The sequence below is a fragment of the Solanum tuberosum genome, unplaced genomic scaffold, assembly GCF_000226075.1.
Source record: "Solanum tuberosum cultivar DM 1-3 516 R44 unplaced genomic scaffold, SolTub_3.0 scf00580, whole genome shotgun sequence".
NCBI lineage: Eukaryota > Viridiplantae > Streptophyta > Magnoliopsida > Solanales > Solanaceae > Solanum > Solanum tuberosum.
Genome location: NW_006239500.1, coordinates 272552 through 279339, shown reverse-complemented (window position 1 = coordinate 279339; position 6788 = coordinate 272552). Strand labels below are relative to the sequence as shown.

At 37.4% G+C, this 6788-nt stretch overlaps 1 pseudogene; it reads right to left on the bottom strand.

Annotated features, from left to right (window-relative positions):
• Positions 1–1698: 1698 nt before the first annotated feature.
• On the bottom strand, positions 1699–5012 carry LOC102595983 (putative late blight resistance protein homolog R1B-12; annotated as a pseudogene).
• Positions 5013–6788: the final 1776 nt, after the last annotated feature.

Here is a 6788-nt window from a genome sequence, read left to right as displayed (position 1 = left end):
ACACCCAACGCTGACATAACACATATATTACTAAAGGTGTCTAGATGATCATTTTGTAAGGTTGGAGTGTTTAGTTAAGGTGTATTATATCCATATTTATGCGCTATGCTGCCTATGCACACCAATTTCAAGTTAGGCATTGGAACTTACTTGTTTCATGCTTTATGGTAACTGAAGATTACAACTTCAACACGAAAGTCACACACTTTAGAAGAATAAAAAAATACATAAGATCTCATGGTAATGAAAAGCACACATGCATACAATATCTCATCCATTATAATAAAGAATACAAGTACTGATAGCTAGCACTGTTTAGACTTGATAAACAATTATTAACCACAATGTTATCAATAAACGAAAATGGATATAGAGAAACGCATTGGAAGAAGGCATACATGTCTTTAGGATCGGTTCATCATTTACAGGTTGATGTGATCTCTCTGCAAAGAACATATATTGTATAAGTTAAAAGCAATATTGGAACAAAACATAACATTTCTAAAAGGAAAGAAGTTGATGAATTCGTATTCATACTCACATTCTCTAGACCATCTACCTTGGAAGCATACGTGAAGCTTGTCTTCTCCGGTCATTTCTTCAACATATTCCTTAATATTGAAGAATTGACTCTTTAAGCTGAGGGCTAAACCATACTTTGATAAGCTCTAATGACGCAATATCTCCACAACTATCTGGGATGTCCATAAGCTTCTCACATGTAATTATATCTAACATCTCGAGCACGGGAAATGATTTCTCTGCATCAACCTGCCATTCAGAAAATTCCACACTATCCAATTTTAGATATTTGAGATTCTTGAAGGTGACATCTTCCATGTTCCATTCTCCTGGCCCCCCATCGATGATTGCGTTTTTTAGACTTAGTTTTTGAAGGTTGGGTAGTCTAGCAATTCTTGACAATGAATCGGATGTCAGAGCGAGCCCTTGCAACCTCATTTTCTTCAAGCTCAAAGGGAAGTCGTGTGTATATTCATGGAATGAATCCCAAGAAGCAGATAAATTGAGTTGTTCAAGTTCGTTAAGGACATCCAATCTTGGAAAACAAATCTTCTCTGCTATGATAGAGACACTAAGGATTTGAAGATTAGGAAACCTTTTGAAAATATCCTCCATGTCTTCTGAACCGGGAAGGGAGAGATGCTGTAATGTTCTCAAATTTTCTAACCTTGAGTCCTCATCTAACACAGTTGGTTCAAAGAGAGCACATTCCATCATCCGCACATCTCGTAGCTTTGCAAGACTCCAAAAACAAGGTGATAGTATCATGCATGGTCTCTCAATGTTATACACCGATAGAGTTTCTAGATTGCAGAGGTTTGAAAATAACGGAGGGAGAGCTTTTGCCTTCGTCTGAATGATTAAGTACTTCAAATGAACGAGCATACCAATTTCATCCAGCAAAGAATCTGTCAATGTTAGGCCCTTCAAATCCAAACTTTTAAGAAGCCTCAAGTGTTTTAGGTGACTGTTGTAGGAAAGACAATCATGAATCCCATCATACACCTTCAGAGAGAAGAGGTGTTTAACATAACGAATGGTAATTCCTCGTGCCATCACACCAGAAGAAGAAGACGGAGCGTTTGAACCTCCTATGAAGTCAAACACCTTTTCCTTTCTAGATTTTATATAACAAAAGTCATGCATAAGATCATGAATTTTGAAAAATAAAATTATCGAAAGGTATTACCAAGCTAATCGAAATTAACTCATCCACTACTTCTTCTGCATTTTCATCTCAAGCCCTTGACCAATCCAAAAATCTTTCAACTGAGAGATCCTTATATCTTTGTCCTTTGGATAAATTGCAAGGTAAACCAAACACGGCTTTACGTGATCTGACAAATGGTCATAACTTAATTGTATAACCTTCACCACTTCCTCTTCATCCTTAAAAATAAAGGAACTCAAATTATTCAGAACTTCAACCCACAAAAGCTCTTTCTTTTCCTTCCTTGAAATGACTCCACCGATTAGATCAAGTACTAAAGGAAGCCCATCACACTTTTGAGCTATCTTTTCTCCAACATCCTTTAGTTCATCAGCGCAACGTTCTTCTCCGAATACCCTTTTCTCTAATAACTCCCAAATTTCTTCTGATCTTAGCAATCGAAGATAAAGAGGATCACTGTGGCATTTTCCATGCAAAGCAACTTCCTTTTTCCGACTTGTTATAATCACTCGGCTTCCTTTCTGAAATTCAGGAAAAGGTCTTGTTAGCTCATCCAATGTTGCAGTATCCCACATGTCATCCAAGACAATAAGGTACCGCTGTCCACATAGTTTTTCCGCAGCTTATCAAGCAACGTCATCATCTATGTCATCCTCACTGAATTTTTCTTTCAAACCAATAACTTCATTGAAAATTTTCTGCAACAACTTTTTCTCATACGTTCCTGGTCGACTGTGCACCAAGCCCAAACATCGAAATGATCAACAATGGACTTATCATTATACACTCTGTAAGCCAAAGTAGTTTTTCCAAGCCCTGGCATGCCAACTATGGAAATGACATCTATCTCAGCTGGTCCGCTGGTGAGCTTCCTAACTATCCACTCTGTCTCCTCCTCAAAACCTACGATTATTTTACCAACTGTACTCGATGAGTTTCTTTCAACCGGTTTGTTAGGAGCGTTTGCAACAATAATACCGCTGCTCTTGGGGATCTTCTCTTGTACCTCTTTTTTGACAAGCTTGATCTTTTCTACGGTATCAGGAAGTATGAAGATAAGCTGAAATAGACCATGATCTCGGGCAAGAATTGAGTTAATGACATGTTCCGACTCATATGCCACATCTAGAACACGAGTCCAAAGATCTCTATGAAACTCTTGCTCAACATACCCGAAGAACGATCTTATGATTTCCAGGTCTTCTTTCACCTTCTTAATTTCTTTTTTTATCAAAGCAACTGAAGAAGCATTGGAATTGACCAAGTCATTTAAGTTTGTGAGTATAAGAGTCATGAAGAGCGGTCCATCACTCATGGGGAAGCGGAGCCGAGATGAGTCGGCACGGGCTTTCAAGAAAACATTCTTGAGATCTTCAATTCCTTGAGGAGTTCAATATTTTCCAGCAAGTTTAGACCTGTACCTCTTGTTGTGTTCATATTCTCTTCTAAGTTGCGAAAAAGAATGCATACCTCCTTTGTAAATTCTCTAACACGTGCCAAGAGAACAAACAATTTGTCATGACGAATAACGTCCTTGGGCACATCAGTAAGAATAATCAATAGGAACTCTGTCATGACATGAATGTTACACGTTGAAGCGCTAGGAGTAACAGCATTAATAACCATGTGCTCTTGTAGATGAATCAGAGATTCTCTAAGCCGGAGAGGCTTCTAGGAGCTGCTTGATGAAACGTCCAACATCTTCCGACTTTGAACCTTTCAAATTTGTACAACATATGTGCATAACCTCCAGTGAAACCGGAATTATCTTCAAAAGTAGATGGACTAGCATGGAATTGACTTGAGAGACTTCAAGTTCATTGTCATCATTTTCATCTGTTTTATCTTCAAGATGATAAGACAAAAGTACAAAACAGAAGTGTCCTACTCTCTTCGCCATAAGTTGAAACTACGGTACGACATATTCGATTGTCTCATACTCATGAACCCAACCATTTACTTTCAACCTATGGTAATCTCATAAATTGCAAAATACATTCTGAAGAAGCTCATATTGAGTCATTGACGGGAAAATCAACTCAGCACGAACGTTGGGTAGGTTATGGAGATTCACGAGGAGCACGTCCAAAAGTTCAACCAACTGATCCTCATTCATGGCAGCACTTGATTCAGAATGATGATGATATGAGATTTTAGAACCTGTGATATTTTCAAGGAGGCGAGGAACGACATGATCCATTAATTTAACCATCATGTCATCTCCACTACTCTGATTAAAAAGTGACTGAACCAGATCATGAACCTCATATGATATGCATGACATTTCGGCATTAGAACCATCCGAAATGTAATAACAAAGCTGTAAACATGCCAACAAAAATGACAGCTTTTCAACTTGATTTTGTTCATTCTTTAACCCTTCTATGAAATCCATAAGATCGACAATGTCCTCGCGAAGTACAGCAGATTATACCTGCTAAAAGACCAAATGTGTATCAAAATCTTCAGCGCCACAAATTCGCCATGATAAAATTTACTCTAATTTAAAAGGCATCAAACGTAACATAGAGGGCCTTCTTTAAAATAGCCTACTGCATAAGCTAAATGTTTGTCCTGTACTTAACTTAAACATAACGACAACAATATACCTAGTGTAATCCCACAAATGGGGTCTAGGGAGGTGGTGTGTACGCAGAGATGTTTACTCGGACATTCTGATCAACAACAACAACAACAAAAGTGATGTGCCTACAGTGTCCTAGGCTATTCATCAACACGGGAGGGATCTAAGATTACAAGTTTCTAAAATCTTTCAACTTTTTCTCTTAAATTTCTTACTCATACAGATAGTGTCACGTAAAATGAAACAGATAAAAGCACTGCTATGAGAACTCAAAGAGCAGTTCTTCAATAAAATATCATGTTACTCTGGATGTAATCAAAGCAAGGCGGGAATAAAAAATAACGATTGCAGAATAGCAAGATAAACAAAACAAATAATCATCCAAGTCAATACAACAACAACATAGCAACATATTCAGTACAGTCCCACAAAGTAGGATCTAGAGAGGGTAGAACGTATGCAAACCTTACCCCTACCTCAAAGGTACATAAATTGTTTCTGATCGATCCTCGGCTTAAGAAAAACAATCTTAAGCATGCAATCCCAAAAAGGAAGTAATGAAGATACAAGAAACAACAGACAATAATAACAAAAATAGCAGATAGTAATAGAACAGAAATTACATCAAAACAATATACTAATCGAGGTACAAGAAACAACAGACAGAGTAACATACCAATGAGTTGCTTGCTAATTTCTCCATTTCTCCTTCATTTTATTTCCCTATTTCCATGTATGCAATTCTCAAAATCTAAACAATTACTCTACTAATTAGTCTCTAATTAACACCAAAAATGTCTAGAAAATATTAATTTGTAAAGAAGAAAGTATTAACTATAGGGGCATTTCTTAACCAAAGTATCTGCCACGGACTATAGGGGCATTTCTTGACCAAAGTATTGACTGCAAGATATTTTTGAACCAAAGTATTGACGGCAAAGACATTTTTGAGTCAAACTATAAATGAAGGACATTTTTATTCATTTCACATAGTTTAAGGGCATATTTGATCATTTTCCGAAAAATATATTCCAAAAGTGCAAAGGACCAAATAGGAACCCCACATAGTGAGACATTATCAGTATGCTTAGTTTCTACTGAAAAAGAGAAGTTGAACGGAAGGAAAAAGAAGTTTAACTACTTTGGCTTGATTAGTGAGAATGGAAAGAGGAAAAGAAAATGAAGGACAAACAAAAGGGGAAGATAACAAATCATAGGTATGTTGCATATAATATTTAATTATATTTTTTCATTCACATAATTAATTTATTCTTGCAAGTATGTTTGTTGCTTAGATTGTGAATATAATCTTTATAACTTATAAGAATCGGTGATTTAATCTTTGTTTGTATAAGCTAAACTCTATAGACTAAATCATCGGCTATAGTTGAATTTAATCAAATTGATTATAGTGGTTGCGATTGATTTAATTATATGTTTGTTGCTATATTGATCTTGTAAATGAAATAAATCACAAAAATAGTAAGGTAAAATGAATATAATGGTGGTTGAGAATCTGAGGTGTCATGTTCAAAACCACAAAAACACTAGGTGATTCTTTAAATTTGTCATAGCCTTGGTGGCCAGAGTTGGCTAGTACCTGTTGCTGGTGGGAGATGGCAAATATTCAGTGGAATTAGTCGAGGTGCGTGAAATTTGGCCTGGACACCACGGTCATAAAAAAAAAGATGAATATAAGGGCAAGAATATAATCAAACCTTGTATTAGATCCTGGGAATCGGGCCTTGGTAGCATAAGTACAACATGTTCGGAATGGCTTAAGAACTAGGAAAGTAAGAGCTTTTGTTTAGAGAGATAGCGCGTAAACAAAGAGAGAGCTTAGTGCACCAGGCTATCATTTTTTGTTTGAAGATTTGAGGTGTAACAGGACAAACATTTGGCTTCTCTATTAGGCTATTCTGGAGAAAGTCCTCTGCACTTGTAACAGTTGCTTGTTGTAATGTAAGAGTAAAATTGTCACGCCCCGAGCCTACACCCTGGGCGGGACCGGCACCCGGAGACCATTTCTGGCCCCAAGCGAACCCTTGGCCTGGCTTTCTTAACTCAGCGGAAACCTAACTCAACAGAATAACTCAATACCATGCAAGGTTGACTCAATACTAACTGACTGACTGTCTATGAAGCCTCTAAATACTTAGATGGATGTTGGGACAGACCCCGCAACATCCTAATAGAACAAAACTAAGAGAACAAATTAATCGAGTCCTCCGGAAAACAAGGAGGCTCACCATTGACTCTGGAGTGCTCAACTGGATCAACGGCGTGCTGCATGCTAATCCTGGGTACCTGCATCTACATCATAATAAGATGCAGGCCAACTGGCATCAGTACATGGAATGTACGAGTATGCGAGCTGGAAAGCTAAACCGCCACTTAAGCTTGAAAGGGGTACAAGAGAACACTTACCTTGACTTTGTTCGACTCATGAATAACCGGACTCAATATAAAGCAGTAGGACATATGCAATATATAAATAACTTGTAAAACAGT